This window comes from Phyllobates terribilis, unplaced genomic scaffold (genome assembly GCF_046119375.1).
Source record: "Phyllobates terribilis strain yellow unplaced genomic scaffold, ASM4611937v1 Scaffold_63__1_contigs__length_7903474, whole genome shotgun sequence".
Classification (NCBI taxonomy): domain Eukaryota; kingdom Metazoa; phylum Chordata; class Amphibia; order Anura; family Dendrobatidae; genus Phyllobates; species Phyllobates terribilis.
The window spans coordinates 3,688,641-3,706,613 of NW_027362823.1; the positions used below are offsets into that span (position 1 = coordinate 3,688,641).

The window sequence follows — 17,973 nt, forward strand, 5'->3', positions numbered from 1 at the left end:
CCGAATATTACAATACTGATCATTAATGAAATGTCCTCGGACGCACATTCAGTTGAAACCAGTGGGCCCCCTCTACGTCCTGCTCAGGGTCCTGCCAAGGACCCTGGCCCACCGGATAATCGTCCAGTGTCCCGGTGCTCCAGTCAGACCCTGTTTGCCCACCAAACTCATCCATTTAAATGTCTGATTTTAGAGTTTGCATTGTGTTCCTTTTCTTTGCTTATAAAAACATAATAATTATAGTCTATGGACCTTTTCTGATGCTGATGGTTCACAAAAGAAATTTGAGACATGTTTGATTGTAATCTGATTTGCAGATAAAGTTGGCCCATTCAAATGATTGGATTGCCAAAAAAAGATCCATTTGCATCCTTGTTCTGTATGTTTTTCACTGACTAATGTTAGAAGTTTGTAAATCTTCATCACTTTTTTTCTCTCATCAATAGGTGGCAGAAAATGTCATTTTTCAACAGGAGGAGAGAAAACGTCATTCCATCACTTTACCTGATGGGCCCATGCAGGGTAGGACTGGCCTGGTGTGATAGCGGGAAAAATTCCCGGTGGGCCCCGATGAGAGAGTGAGAGAATTGGTAGCGGGGGCTCTCAAAAAGTGCGGACCCTTTAAAAGCGCAGCAGAAGGAAATGTAGCGTCGCGTGCGGCGCTCCTACTATTCAGTGGCGACAGCGGGTGACGCGCATAGTCACATGACAGGAGGACGTGATCTTGGTGGGCGGTGACACGCACCGCGCACTGCTTTCCCGCTGGTGGCTGGCAGTTGTGTGGTGTCACGTGACACGGTGACGTCACGCTCTCCTCTCCCTGCTCCACTGCCGGCTTTTGATACGCCGACGCCGCGCTCTGCTCTCCAGTCCCGGCTCCTGCTCCCTTGGAATTGGCCTTGTAACACCGGCTCCCGTCCGGGTATGGAACACCGCACCAGCACCGCGCACCGCCCTCTTCTCTCCTGCTCTCTTGGCCTTTTAAGCCGGCTCCTGGGCTGAGTATACGGTGACCTGCACTCTGCTCTCTCACCATCACCCTGGAAACAAGGCTGCAGGCCTGGCTACAGCTCTCCCTGCTTCACCTTCAAGTCAAGTGCAATAGCCACGTTTTTCTGGGTGAGTGTTCCCAGCATTGGTCATCATCCATATATGGAGGGGTCGCAGGCTGGTCACATGGGGACATGGGGCTGAAGGGGGGGCTGGATGGACCCATGGGGACATGGATGGGGACATGGGGCTGAAGGGGGGGCTGGATGGACCCATGGGGACATGGATGGGGACATGGGGCTGAAGGGGGGGCTGGATGGACCCATGGGGACATGGATGGGGACATGGATGGGGACATGGGGCTGAAGGGGGGGCTGGATGGACCCATGGGGACACGGATGGGGATATGGGGCTGAAGGGGGGGCTGGATGGACCCATGGGGACATGGATGGGGACATGGGGCTGAAGGGGGGGCTGGATGGACCCATGGGGACATGGATGGGGACATGGGGCTGAAGGGGGGGCTGGATGGACCCATGGGGACATGGATGGGGACATGGGGCTGAAGGGGGGGCTGGATGGACCCATGGGGACATGGATGGGGACATGGGGCTGGATGGGGACATGGGGACATGGATGGGGACATGGGGCTGGATGGACCCATGGGGACATGGATGGGGACATGGGGCTGGATGGACCCATGGGGACATGGATGGGGACATGGGGCTGGATGGACCCATGGGGACATGGATGGGGACATGGGGCTGGATGGACCCATGGGGACATGGATGGGGACATGGGGCTGGATGGACCCATGGGGACATGGATGGGGACATGGGGCTGGATGGACCCATGGGGACATGGATGGGGACATGGGGCTGGATGGACCCATGGGGACATGGATGGGGACATGGGGCTGGATGGACCCATGGGGACATGGATGGGGACATGGGGCTGGATGGACCCATGGGGACATGGATGGGGACATGGGGCTGGATGGACCCATGGGAACATGGGGCTGGATGGACCCATGGGGACATGGATGGGAACATGGGGCTGGATGGACCCATGGGAACATGGGGCTGGATGGACCCATGGGGACATGGATGGGAACATGGGGCTGGATGGACCCATGGGAACATGGGGCTGGATGGACCCATGGGGACATGGATGGGGACATGGGCTGAAGGGGGGGCTGGATGGACCCATGGGGACATGGATGGGGACATGGGGCTGAAGGGGGGGCTGGATGGACCCATGGGGACATGGATGGGGACATGGGGCTGAAGGGGGGGCTGGATGGACCCATGGGGACATGGATGGGGACATGGGGCTGAAGGGGGGGCTGGATGGACCCATGGGGACATGGATGGGGACATGGGGCTGAAGGGGGGGCTGGATGGACCCATGGGGACATGGATGGGGACATGGGGCTGGATGGACCCATGGGGACATGGATGGGGACATGGGGCTGAAGGGGGGGCTGGATGGACCCATGGGGACATGGGGCTGAAGGGGGGGCTGGATGGACCCATGGGGACATGGGGCTGAAGGGGGGGCTGGATGGACCCATGGGGACATGGGGCTGAAGGGGGGGCTGGATGGACCCATGGGGACATGGGGCTGAAGGGGGGGCTGGATGGACCCATGGGGACATGGGGCTGAAGGGGGGGCTGGATGGACCCATGGGGACATGGGGCTGAAGGGGGGGCTGGATGGACCCATGGGGACATGGGGCTGAAGGGGGGGCTGGATGGACCCATGGGGACATGGGGCTGAAGGGGGGGCTGGATGGACCCATGGGGACATGGGGCTGAAGGGGGGGCTGGATGGACCCATGGGGACATGGGGCTGAAGGGGGGGCTGGATGGACCCATGGGGACATGGGGCTGAAGGGGGGGCTGGATGGACCCATGGGGACATGGGGCTGAAGGGGGGGCTGGATGGACCCATGGGGACATGGGGCTGAAGGGGGGGCTGGATGGACCCATGGGGACATGGGGCTGAAGGGGGGGCTGGATGGACCCATGGGGACATGGGGCTGAAGGGGGGGCTGGATGGACCCATGGGGACATGGGGCTGAAGGGGGGGCTGGATGGACCCATGGGGACATGGATGGGGACATGGGGCTGAAGGGGGGGCTGGATGGACCCATGGGGACATGGATGGGGACATGGGGCTGAAGGGGGGGCTGGATGGACCCATGGGGACATGGATGGGGACATGGGGCTGAAGGGGGGGCTGGATGGACCCATGGGGACATGGATGGGGACATGGGGCTGAAGGGGGGGCTGGATGGACCCATGGGGACATGGATGGGGACATGGGGCTGAAGGGGGGGCTGGATGGACCCATGGGGACATGGATGGGGACATGGGGCTGAAGGGACCCATGGGGACATGGGGCTGAAGGGGGGGCTGGATGGACCCATGGGGACATGGGGCTGAAGGGGGGGCTGGATGGACCCATGGGGACATGGGGCTGAAGGGGGGGCTGGATGGACCCATGGGGACATGGGGCTGAAGGGGGGGCTGGATGGACCCATGGGGACATGGGGCTGAAGGGGGGGCTGGATGGACCCATGGGGACATGGGGCTGAAGGGGGGGCTGGATGGACCCATGGGGACATGGGGCTGAAGGGGGGGCTGGATGGACCCATGGGGACATGGGGCTGAAGGGGGGGCTGGATGGACCCATGGGGACATGGGGCTGAAGGGGGGGCTGGATGGACCCATGGGGACATGGGGCTGAAGGGGGGGCTGGATGGACCCATGGGGACATGGGGCTGAAGGGGGGGCTGGATGGACCCATGGGGACATGGGGCTGAAGGGGGGGCTGGATGGACCCATGGGGACATGGGGCTGAAGGGGGGGCTGGATGGACCCATGGGGACATGGGGCTGAAGGGGGGGCTGGATGGACCCATGGGGACATGGGGCTGAAGGGGGGGCTGGATGGACCCATGGGGACATGGGGCTGAAGGGGGGGCTGGATGGACCCATGGGGACATGGGGCTGAAGGGGGGGCTGGATGGACCCATGGGGACATGGGGCTGAAGGGGGGGCTGGATGGACCCATGGGGACATGGGGCTGAAGGGGGGGCTGGATGGACCCATGGGGACATGGGGCTGAAGGGACCCATGGGGACATGGGGCTGAAGGGGGGGCTGGATGGACCCATGGGGACATGGGGCTGAAGGGGGGGCTGGATGGACCCATGGGGACATGGAGCTGAAGGGGGGGCTGGATGGACCCATGGGGACATGGATGGGGACATGGGGCTGAAGGGGGGGCTGGATGGACCCATGGGGACATGGATGGGGACATGGGGCTGAAGGGGGGGCTGGATGGACCCATGGGGACATGGATGGGGACATGGGGCTGATGGGGGGGCTGGATGGACCCATGGGGACATGGATGGGGACATGGGGCTGATGGGGGGGCTGGATGGACCCATGGGGACATGGATGGGGACATGGGGCTGATGGGGGGGCTGGATGGACCCATGGGGACATGGATGGGGACATGGGGCTGATGGGGGGGCTGGATGGACCCATGGGGACATGGATGGGGACATGGGGCTGATGGGGGGGCTGGATGGACCCATGGGGACATGGATGGGGACATGGGGCTGATGGGGGGGCTGGATGGACCCATGGGGACATGGATGGGGACATGGGGCTGAAGGGGGGGCTGGATGGACCCATGGGGACATGGGGCTGAAGGGGGGGCTGGATGGACCCATGGGGACATGGATGGGGACATGGGGCTGAAGGGGGGGCTGGATGGACCCATGGGGACATGGATGGGGACATGGGGCTGGATGGACCCATGGGGACATGGATGGGGACATGGGGCTGGATGGACCCATGGGGACATGGATGGGGACATGGGGCTGGATGGACCCATGGGGACATGGGGCTGGATGGACCCATGGGGACATGGGGCTGGATGGACCCATGGGGACATGGATGGGGACATGGGGCTGGATGGACCCATGGGGACATGGATGGGGACATGGGGCTGGATGGACCCATGGGGACATGGATGGGGACATGGGGCTGGATGGACCCATGGGGACATGGATGGGGACATGGGGCTGGATGGGGACATGGGGCTGGATGGACCCATGGGGACATGGATGGGGACATGGGGCTGGATGGGGACATGGGGCTGGATGGACCCATGGGGACATGGATGGGGACATGGGGCTGGATGGGGACATGGATGGGGCTGGATGGACCCATGGGGACATGGGGCTGGATGGACCCATGGGGACATGGATGGGGACATGGGGCTGGATGGACCCATGGGGACATGGATGGGGACATGGGGCTGGATGGACCCATGGGGACATGGGGCTGGATGGACCCATGGGGACATGGGGCTGGATGGACCCATGGGGACATGGGGCTGGATGGACCCATGGGGACATGGGGCTGGATGGACCCATGGGGACATGGGGCTGGATGGACCCATGGGGACATGGGGCTGGATGGACCCATGGGGACATGGATGGGGACATGGGGCTGGATGGACCCATGGGGACATGGATGGGGACATGGGGCTGGATGGACCCATGGGGACATGGGGCTGGATGGACCCATGGGGACATGGGGCTGGATGGACCCATGGGGACATGGGGCTGGATGGACCCATGGGGACATGGGGCTGGATGGACCCATGGGGACATGGGGCTGGATGGACCCATGGGGACAAGGGGCTGGATGGACCCATGGGGACATGGGGCTGGATGGACCCATGGGGACATGGATGGGGACATGGGGCTGGATGGACCTATGGGGACATGGATGGGGACATGGGGCTGGATGGACCCATGGGGACATGGATGGGGACATGGGGCTGGATGGACCCATGGGGACATGGGGCTGGTTGGACCCATGGGGACATGGATGGGGACATGGGGCTGGATGGACCCATGGGGACATGGATGGGGACATGGGGCTGGATGGACCCATGGGGACATGGATGGGGACATGGGGCTGGATGGACCCATGGGGACATGGATGGGGACATGGGGCTGGATGGACCCATTGGGGACATGGGGCTGGATGGGGACATGGGGACATGGATGGGGACATGGGGCTGGATGGACCCATGGGGACATGGATGGGGACATGGGGCTGGATGGACCCATGGGGACATGGATGGGGACATGGGGCTGGATGGACCCATGGGGACATGGATGGGGACATGGGGCTGGATGGACCCATGGGGACATGGATGGGGACATGGGGCTGGATGGACCCATGGGGACATGGATGGGGACATGGGGCTGGATGGACCCATGGGGACATGGATGGGGACATGGGGCTGGATGGGGACATGGGGCTGGATGGACCCATGGGGACATGGATGGGGACATGGGGCTGGATGGACCCATGGGGACATGGATGGGGACATGGGGCTGGATGGACCCATGGGGACATGGATGGGGACATGGGGCTGGATGGACCCATGGGGACATGGATGGGGACATGGGGCTGGATGGACCCATGGGGACATGGATGGGGACATGGGGCTGGATGGACCCATGGGGACATGGATGGGGACATGGGGCTGGATGGACCCATGGGGACATGGATGGGGACATGGGGCTGGATGGACCCATGGGGACATGGATGGGGACATGGGGCTGGATGGACCCATGGGGACATGGATGGGGACATGGGGCTGGATGGACCCATGGGGACATGGATGGGGACATGGGGCTGGATGGACCCATGGGGACATGGATGGGGACATGGGGCTGGATGGACCCATGGGGACATGGATGGGGACATGGGGCTGGATGGACCCATGGGGACATGGATGGGGACATGGGGCTGGATGGACCCATGGGGACATGGATGGGGACATGGGGCTGGATGGACCCATGGGGACATGGATGGGGACATGGGGCTGGATGGACCCATGGGGACATGGATGGGGACATGGGGCTGGATGGACCCATGGGGACATGGATGGGGACATGGGGCTGGATGGACCCATGGGGACATGGATGGGGACATGGGGCTGGATGGACCCATGGGGACATGGATGGGGACATGGGGCTGGATGGACCCATGGGGACATGGATGGGGACATGGGGCTGGATGGACCCATGGGGACATGGATGGGGACATGGGGCTGGATGGACCCATGGGGACATGGATGGGGACATGGGGCTGGATGGACCCATGGGGACATGGATGGGGACATGGGGCTGGATGGACCCATGGGGACATGGATGGGGACATGGGGCTGGATGGACCCATGGGGACATGGATGGGGACATGGGGCTGGATGGACCCATGGGGACATGGATGGGGACATGGGGCTGGATGGACCCATGGGGACATGGATGGGGACATGGGGCTGGATGGACCCATGGGGACATGGATGGGGACATGGGGCTGGATGGACCCATGGGGACATGGATGGGGACATGGGGCTGGATGGACCCATGGGGACATGGATGGGGACATGGGGCTGGATGGACCCATGGGGACATGGATGGGGACATGGGGCTGGATGGACCCATGGGGACATGGGGCTGGATGGACCCATGGGGACATGGGGCTGGATGGACCCATGGGGACATGGGGCTGAAGGGGGGGCTGGATGGACCCATGGGGACATGGGGCTGAAGGGGGGGCTGGATGGACCCATGGGGACATGGGGCTGAAGGGGGGGCTGGATGGACCCATGGGGACATGGGGCTGAAGGGGGGGCTGGATGGACCCATGGGGACATGGGGCTGAAGGGGGGGCTGGATGGACCCATGGGGACATGGGGCTGAAGGGGGGGCTGGATGGACCCATGGGGACATGGGGCTGAAGGGGGGGCTGGATGGACCCATGGGGACATGGGGCTGAAGGGGGGGCTGGATGGACCCATGGGGACATGGGGCTGAAGGGGGGGCTGGATGGACCCATGGGGACATGGGGCTGAAGGGGGGGCTGGATGGACCCATGGGGACATGGGGCTGAAGGGGGGGCTGGATGGACCCATGGGGACATGGGGCTGAAGGGGGGGCTGGATGGACCCATGGGGACATGGATGGGGACATGGGGCTGAATGGGGGGGCTGGATGGACCCATGGGGACATGGGGCTGAATGGGGGGGGCTGGATGGACCCATGGGGACATGGGGCTGAATGGGGGGGCTGGATGGACCCATGGGGACATGGATGGGGTCATGGGGCTGAATGGGGGGGCTGGATGGACCCATGGGGACATGGATGGGGACATGGGGCTGAATGGGGGGGCTGGATGGACCCATGGGGACATGGATGGGGACATGGGGCTGAATGGGGGGGCTGGATGGACCCATGGGGACATGGGGCTGAATGGGGGGGCTGGATGGACCCATGGGGACATGGGGCTGAATGGGGGGGCTGGATGGACCTATGGGGACATGGATGGGGACATGGGGCTGGATGGACCCATGGGGACATGGATGGGGACATGGGGCTGGATGGACCCATGGGGATATGGATGGGGACATGGGGCTGAATGGGGTGGCTGGATGGACCCATGGGGACATGGGGCTGAATGGGGGGGCTGGATGGACCCATGGGGACATGGGGCTGAAGGGGGGGCTGGATGGACCCATGGGGCTGAAGGGGGGGCTGGATGGACCCATGGGGACATGGGGCTGAAGGGGGGGCTGGATGGACACATGGGGCTGAAGGGGGGGCTGGATGGACCCATGGGGACATGGGGCTGAAGGGGGGGCTGGATGGACACATGGGGCTGAAGGGGGGGCTGGATGGAACCATGGGGACATGGGGCTGAAGGGGGGGCTGGATGGACCCATGGGGACATGGGGCTGAAGGGGGGGCTGGATGGACCCATGGGGACATGGGGCTGAAGGGGGGGCTGGATGGACCCATGGGGACATGGGGCTGAAGGGGGGGCTGGATGGACCCATGGGGACATGGGGCTGAAGGGGGGGCTGGATGGACCCATGGGGACATGGGGCTGAAGGGGGGGCTGGATGGACCCATGGGGACATGGGGCTGAAGGGGGGGCTGGATGGACCCATGGGGACATGGGGCTGAAGGGGGGGCTGGATGGACCCATGGGGACATGGGGTTGAAGGGGGGGCTGGATGGACCCATGGGGACATGGGGCTGAAGGGGGGGCTGGATGGACCCATGGGGACATGGGGCTGAAGGGGGGGCTGGATGGACCCATTGGGACATGGGGCTGAAGGGGGGGCTGGATGGACCCATGGGGACATGGGGCTGAAGGGGGGGCTGGATGGACCCATGGGGACATGGGGCTGAAGGGGGGGCTGGATGGACCCATGGGGACATGGGGCTGAAGGGGGGGCTGGATGGACCCATGGGGACATGGATGGGGACATGGGGCTGAAGGGGGGGCTGGATGGACCCATGGGGACATGGATGGGGACATGGGGCTGAATGGGGGGGCTGAATGGACCCATGGGGACATGGGGCTGAATGGGGGGGCTGGATGGACCCATGGGGACATGGATGGGGACATGGGGCTGAATGGGGGGGCTGGATGGACCCATGGGGACATGGATGGGGACATGGGGCTGAATGGGGGGGCTGGATGGACCCATGGGGACATGGGGCTGAATGGGGGGGCTGGATGGACCCATGGGGACATGGATGGGGACATGGGGCTGAATGGGGGGGCTGGATGGACCCATGGGGACATGGATGGGGACATGGGGCTGAATGGGGGGGCTGGATGGACCCATGGGGACATGGGGCTGAATGGGGGGGGCTGGATGGACCCATGGGGACATGGGGCTGAATGGGGGGGCTGGATGGACCCATGGGGACATGGATGGGGACATGGGGCTGAATAGGGGGGCTGGATGGACCCATGGGGACATGGATGGGGACATGGGGCTGAATGGGGGGGCTGGATGGACCCATGGGGACATGGATGGGGACATGGGGCTGAATGGGGGGGCTGGATGGACCCATGGGGACATGGATGGGGACATGGGGCTGAATGGGGGGGCTGGATGGACCCATGGGGACATGGATGGGGACATGGGGCTGAATGGGGGGGCTGGATGGACCCATGGGGACATGGATGGGGACATGGGGCTGAATGGGGGGGCTGGATGGACCCATGGGGACATGGATGGGGACATGGGGCTGAATGGGGGGGCTGGATGGACCCATGGGGACATGGATGGGGACATGGGGCTGAATGGGGGGGCTGGATGGACCTATGGGGACATGGATGGGGCTGGATGGACCCATGGGGACATGGATGGGGACATGGGGCTGGATGGACCCATGGGGACATGGATGGGGACATGGGGCTGAATGGGGGGGCTGGATGGGGACATGGGGCTGAATGGGGGGGCTGGATGGACCCATGGGGACATGGATGGGGACATGGGGCTGAATGGGGGGGCTGGATGGACCCATGGGGCTGGATGGACCCATGGGGACATGGATGGGGACATGGGGCTGGATGGACCCATGGGGACATGGATGGGGACATGGGGCTGGATGGACCCATGGGGACATGGATGGGGACATGGGGCTGGATGGACCCATGGGGACATGGATGGGGACATGGGGCTGGATGGACCCATGGGGACATGGATGGGGACATGGGGCTGAAGGGGGGGCTGGATGGACCCATGGGGCTGAAGGGGGGGCTGGATGGACCCATGGGGACATGGGGTTGGATGGACCCATGAGGACATGGATGGGGACATGGGGCTGAAGGGGGGGCTGGATGGACCCATGGGGACATGGGGCTGAAGGGGGGGCTGGATGGACCCATGGGGACATGGATGGGGACATGGGGCTGAAGGGGGGGCTGGATGGACCCATGGGGACATGGATGGGGACATGGGGCTGAAGGGGGGGCTGGATGGACCCATGGGGACATGGATGGGGACATGGGGCTGAAAGGGGGGCTGGATGGACCCATGGGGACATGGATGGGGACATGGGGCTGAAGGGGGGGCTGGATGGACCCATGGGGACATGGATGGGGACATGGGGCTGAAGGGGGGGCTGGATGGACCCATGGGGACATGGATGGGGACATGGGGCTGAAGGGGGGGCTGGATGGACCCATGGGGACATGGATGGGGACATGGGGCTGAAGGGGGGGCTGGATGGACCCATGGGGACATGGATGGGGACATGGGGCTGAAGGGGGGGCTGGATGGACCCATGGGGACATGGATGGGGACATGGGGCTGAAGGGGGGGCTGGATGGACCCATGGGGACATGGATGGGGACATGGGGCTGAAGGGGGTGCTGGATGGACCCATGGGGACATGGATGGGGACATGGGGCTGAAGGGGGGGCTGGATGGACCCATGGGGACATGGGTCTGAAGGGGGGGCTGGATGGACCCATGGGGACATGGGTCTGAAGGGGGGGCTGGATGGACCCATGGGGACATTGGGCTGAAGGGGGGGCTGGATGGACCCATGGGGACATGGATGGGGACATGGGGCTGAATGGGGGGGCTGGATGGACCCATGGGGACATGGATGGGGACATGGGGCTGAATGGGGGGGCTGGATGGACCCATGGGGACATGGATGGGGACATGGGGCTGAATGGGGGGGCTGGATGGACCCATGGGGACATGGATGGGGACATGGGGCTGAATGGGGGGGCTGGATGGACCCATGGGGACATGGATGGGGACATGGGGCTGAATGGGGGGGCTGGATGGACCCATGGGGACATGGATGGGGACATGGGGCTGAATGGGGGGGCTGGATGGACCCATGGGGACATGGATGGGGACATGGGGCTGAATGGGGGGGCTGGATGGACCCATGGGGACATGGATGGGGACATGGGGCTGAATGGGGGGGCTGGATGGACCCATGGGGACATGGATGGGGACATGGGGCTGAATGGGGGGGCTGGATGGACCCATGGGGACATGGATGGGGACATGGGGCTGAATGGGGGGGCTGGATGGACCCATGGGGACATGGATGGGGACATGGGGCTGAATGGGGGGGCTGGATGGACCCATGGGGACATGGATGGGGACATGGGGCTGAATGGGGGGGCTGGATGGACCCATGGGGACATGGATGGGGACATGGGGCTGAATGGGGGGGCTGGATGGACCCATGGGGACATGGATGGGGACATGGGGCTGAATGGAGGGGCTGGATGGACCCATGGGGACATGGATGGGGACATGGGGCTGAATGGGGGGGCTGGATGGACCCATGGGGACATGGGGCTGAATGGGGGGGCTGGATGGACCCATGGGGACATGGATGGGGACATGGGGCTGAATGGGGGGGCTGGATGGACCCATGGGGACATGGGGCTGAATGGGGGGGCTGGATGGACCCATGGGGACATGGGGCTGAATGGGGGGGCTGGATGGACCCATGGGGACATGGATGGGGACATGGGGCTGAATGGGGGGGCTGGATGGACCCATGGGGACATGGGGCTGAATGGAGGGGCTGGATGGACCCATGGGGACATGGGGCTGAATGGGGGGGCTGGATGGACCCATGGGGACATGGATGGGGACATGGGGCTGAATGGGGGGGCTGGATGGACCCATGGGGACATGGATGGGGACATGGGGCTGAATGGGGGGGCTGGATGGACCCATGGGGACATGGATGGGGACATGGGGCTGAATGGGGGGGCTGGATGGACCTATGGGGACATGGATGGGGACATGGGGCTGGATGGGGACATGGGGCTGGATGGACCCATGGGGACATGGATGGGGACATGGGGCTGGATGGGGACATGGGGCTGGATGGACCCATGGGGACATGGATGGGGACATGGGGCTGAATGGGGGGGCTGGATGGACCCATGGGGACATGGGCTGAATGGGGGGGCTGGATGGACCCATGGGGACATGGGGCTGAATGGGGGGGCTGGATGGACCCATGGGGACATGGATGGGGACATGGGGCTGAATGGGGGGGCTGGATGGACCCATGGGGACATGGGGCTGGATGTACCCATGGGGACATGGATGGGGACATGGGGCTGAAGGGGGGGCTGGATCGACCCATGGGGACATGGATGGGGACATGGGGCTGGATGTACCCATGGGGACATGGATGGGGACATGGGGCTGAAGGGGGGGCTGGATGGACCCATGGGGACATGGGGCTGAAGGGGGGGCTGGATGGACCCATGGGGACATGGATGGGGACATGGGGCTGGATGGACCCATGGGGACATGGGGACATGGATGCGGACATGGGGCTGGATGGACCCATGGGGACATGGATGCGGACATGGGGCTGGATGGACCCATGGGGACATGGATGGGGACATGGGGCTGGATGGACCCATGGGGACATGGATGGGGACATGGGGCTGGATGGACCCATGGGGACATGGATGGGGACATGGGGCTGAAGGGGGGGCTGGATGGACCCATGGGGACATGGATGGGGACATGGGGCTGAAGGGGGGGCTGGATGGACCCATGGGGACATGGGGCTGGATGGACCCATGAGGACATGGATGGGGACATGGGGCTGAAGGGGGGGCTGGATGGACCCATGGGGACATGGGGCTGGATGGGGACATGGGGCTGAAGGGGGGGCTGGATGGACCCATGGGGACATGGATGGGGACATGGGGCTGAAGGGGGGGCTGGATGGACCCATGGGGACATGGATGGGGACATGGGGCTGAAGGGGGGGCTGGATGGACCCATGGGGACATGGGGCTGAAGGGGGGGCTGGATGGACCCATGGGGACATGGGGCTGAAGGGGGGGCTGGATGGACCCATGGGGACATGGGGCTGAAGGGGGGGCTGGATGGACCCATGGGGACATGGGGCTGAAGGGGGGGCTGGATGGACCCATGGGGACATGGGGCTGAAGGGGGGGCTGGATGGACCCATGGGGACATGGGGCTGAAGGGGGGGCTGGATGAACCCATGGGGACATGGGGCTGAAGGGGGGGCTGGATGGACCCATGGGGCTGAAGGGGGGGCTGGATGGACCCATGGGGCTGAAGGGGGGGCTGGATGGACCCATGGGGACATGGGGCTGAAGGGGGGGCTGGATGGACCCATGGGGCTGAACGGGGGGGCTGGATGGACCCATGGGGACATGGAGCTGAAGGGGGGGCTGGATGGACCCATGGGGACATGGATGGGGACATGGAGCTGAAGGGGGGGCTGGATGGACCCATGGGGACATGGGGCTGAAGGGGGGGCTGGATGGACCCATGGGGACATGGGGCTGAAGGGGGGGCTGGATGGACCCATGGGGACATGGATGGGGACGTGGGGCTGAAGGGGGGGCTGGATGGACCCATGGGGACATGGATGGGGACGTGGGGCTGAAGGGGGGGCTGGATGGACCCATGGGGACATGGATGGGGACATGGGGCTGAAGGGGGGGCTGGATGGACCCATGGGGACATGGATGGGGAAATGGGGCTGAAGGGGGGGCTGGATGGACCCATGGGGACATGGATGGGGACATGGGGCTGAAGGGGGGGCTGGATGGACCCATGGGGACATGGGGCTGAAGGGGGGGCTGGATGGACCCATGGGGACATGGGGCTGAAGGGGGGGCTGGATGGACCCATGGGGACATGGGGCTGAAGGGGGGGCTGGATGGACCCATGGGGACATGGGGCTGAAGGGGGGGCTGGATGGACCCATGGGGCTGAAGGGGGGGCTGGATGGACCCATGGGGACATGGATGGACCCATGGGGCTGAAGGGGGGGCTGGATGGACCCATGGGGACATGGATGGGGACATGGGGCTGAAGGGGGGGCTGGATGGACCCATGGGGACATGGATGGGGACATGGGGCTGAAGGGGGGGCTGGATGGACCCATGGGGACATGGATGGGGACATGGGGCTGAAGGGGGGGCTGGATGGACCCATGGGGACATGGATGGGGACATGGGGCTGAAGGGGGGGCTGGATGGACCCATTGGGACATGGGGCTGAAGGGGGGGCTGGATGGACCCATGGGGACATGGGGCTGAAGGGGGGGCTGGATGGACCCATGGGGACATGGGGCTGAAGGGGGGGCTGGATGGACCCATGGGGACATGGGGCTGAAGGGGGGGCTGGATGGACCCATGGGGACATGGGGCTGAAGGGGGGGCTGGATGGACCCATGGGGCTGAAGGGGGGGCTGGATGGACCCATGGGGACATGGGGCTGAAGGGGGGGCTGGATGGACCCATGGGGACATGGGGCTTAAGGGGGGGCTGGATGGACCCATGGGGACATGGGGCTGAAGGGGGGGCTGGATGGACCCATGGGGCATGGATGGGGACATGGGGCTGAAGGGGGGGCTGGATGGACCCATGGGGACATGGGGCTGAAGGGGGGGCTGGATGGACCCATGGGGACATGGGGCTGAAGGGGGGGCTGGATGGACCCATGGGGACATGGGGCTGAAGGGGGGGCTGGATGGACCCATGGGGACATGGGTCTGAAGGGGGGGCTGAATGGACCCATGGGGACATGGGTCTGAAGGGGGGGCTGAATGGACCCATGGGGACATGGATGGGGACATGGGGTTGAATGGGGGGGCTGGATGGACCCATGGGGACATGGGGCTGAATGGGGGGGCTGGATGGACCCATGGGGACATGGATGGGGACATGGGGCTGAATGGGGGGGCTGGATGGACCCATGGGGACATGGATGGGGACATGGGGCTGAATGGGGGGGCTTGCTGGACCCATGGGGACATGGATGGGGACATGGGGCTGAATGGGGGGGCTGGCTGGACCCATGGGGACATGGATGGGGACATGGGGCTGAATGGGGGGGCTGGCTGGACCCATGGGGACATGGGGCTGAAGGGGGGGCTGGATGGACCCATGGGGACATGGGGCTGAAGGGGGGGCTGGATGGACCCATGGGGACATGGGTCTGAAGGGGGGGCTGAATGGACCCATGGGGACATGGGTCTGAAGGGGGGGCTGAATGGACCCATGGGGACATGGATGGGGACATGGGGTTGAATGGGGGGGCTGGATGGACCCATGGGGACATGGGGCTGAATGGGGGGGCTGGATGGACCCATGGGGACATGGATGGGGACATGGGGCTGAATGGGGGGGCTGGATGGACCCATGGGGACATGGATGGGGACATGGGGCTGAATGGGGGGGCTTGCTGGACCCATGGGGACATGGATGGGGACATGGGGCTGAATGGGGGGGCTGGCTGGACCCATGGGGACATGGATGGGGACATGGGGCTGAATGGGGGGGCTGGCTGGACCCATGGGGACATGGATGGGGGGGCTGGCTGGACCCATGGGGACATGGATGGGGACATGGGGCTGAATGGGGGGGCTGGCTGGACCCATGGGGACATGGATGGGGACATGGGGCTGGCTGGACCCATGGGGACATGGATGGGGACATGGGGCTGAATGGGGGGGCTGGCTGGACCCATGGGGACATGGATGGGGACATGGGGCTGAATGGGGGGGCTGGCTGGACCCATGGGGACATGGATGGGGACATGGGGCTGAATGGGGGGGCTGGTAGGACCCATGGGGACATGGGGCTGAATGGGGGGGCTGGCTGGACCCACGGGGACATGGATTTGGACATGGGGCTGAATGGGGGGGCTGGCTGGACCCACGGGGACATGGATGGGGACATGGGGCTGAATGGGGGGGCTGGTGGACCCACGGGGACATGGATGGGGACATGGGGCTGAATGGGGGGGCTGGCTGGACCCACGGGGACATGGATGGGGACATGGGGCTGAATGGGGGGGCTGGCTGGACCCACGGGGACATGGATGGGGACATGGGGCTGAATGGGGGGGCTGGCTGGACCCACGGGGACATGGATGGGGACATGGGGCTGAATGGGGGGGCTGGCTGGACCCACGGGGACATGGATGGGGACATGGGGCTGAATGGGGGGGCTGGCTGGACCCACGGAGACATGGATGGGGACATGGGGCTGAATGGGGGGGCTGGCTGGACCCACGGGGACATGGATGGGGACATGGGGCTGAATGGGGGGGCTGGCTGGACCCACGGGGACATGGATGGGGACATGGGGCTGAATGGGGGGGCTGGCTGGACCCACGGGGACATGGATGGGGACATGGGGCTGAATGGGGGGGCTGGCTGGACCCACGGGGACATGGATGGGGACATGGGGCTGAATGGGGGGGCTGGCTGGACCCACGGGGACATGGGGCTGAATGGGGGGGCTGGCTGGACCCACGGGGACATGGGGCTGAATGGGGGGGCTGGCTGGACCCACGGGGACATGGGGCTGAATGGGGGGGCTGGCTGGACCCACGGGGACATGGGGCTGAATGGGGGGCTGGCTGGACCCACGGGGACATGGATGGGGACATGGGGCTGAATGGGGGGGCTGGCTGGACCCACGGGGACATGGATGGGGACATGGGGCTGAATGGGGGGGCTGGCTGGACCCACGGGGACATGGATGGGGACATGGGGCTGAATGGGGGGGCTGGCTGGACCCACGGAGACATGGATGGGGACATGGGGCTGAATGGGGGGGCTGGCTGGACCCACGGGGACATGGATGGGGACATGGGGCTGAATGGGGGGGCTGGCTGGACCCACGGGGACATGGATGGGGACATGGGGCTGAATGGGGGGGCTGGCTGGACCCACGGGGACATGGATGGGGACATGGGGCTGAATGGGGGGGCTGGCTGGACCCACGGGGACATGGATGGGGACATGGGGCTGAATGGGGGGGCTGGCTGGACCCACGGGGACATGGATGGGGACATGGGGCTGAATGGGGGGGCTGGCTGGACCCACGGGGACATGGGGCTGAATGGGGGGGCTGGCTGGACCCACGGGGACATGGGGCTGAATGGGGGGGCTGGCTGGACCCACGGGGACATGGGGCTGAATGGGGGGGCTGGCTGGACCCACGGGGACATGGGGCTGAATGGGGGGCTGGCTGGACCCACGGGGACATGGATGGGGACATGGGGCTGAATGGGGGGGCTGGCTGGAC

General features: G+C 64.9%; 1 long non-coding RNA gene across 1 annotated transcript in view; it reads left to right on the forward strand.

Moving 5' to 3' along the window:
* Nucleotides 1-784: 784 nt before the first annotated feature.
* The window catches only part of LOC141192507 (uncharacterized), a 28,057-nt gene continuing 10,868 nt past the window's right edge, over nucleotides 785-17,973 (forward strand). The window contains exon 1 of the long non-coding RNA XR_012265891.1: nucleotides 785-1,119. This is a non-coding gene — a long non-coding RNA (uncharacterized lncRNA). The remainder of the gene's footprint in view (nucleotides 1,120-17,973) is intronic.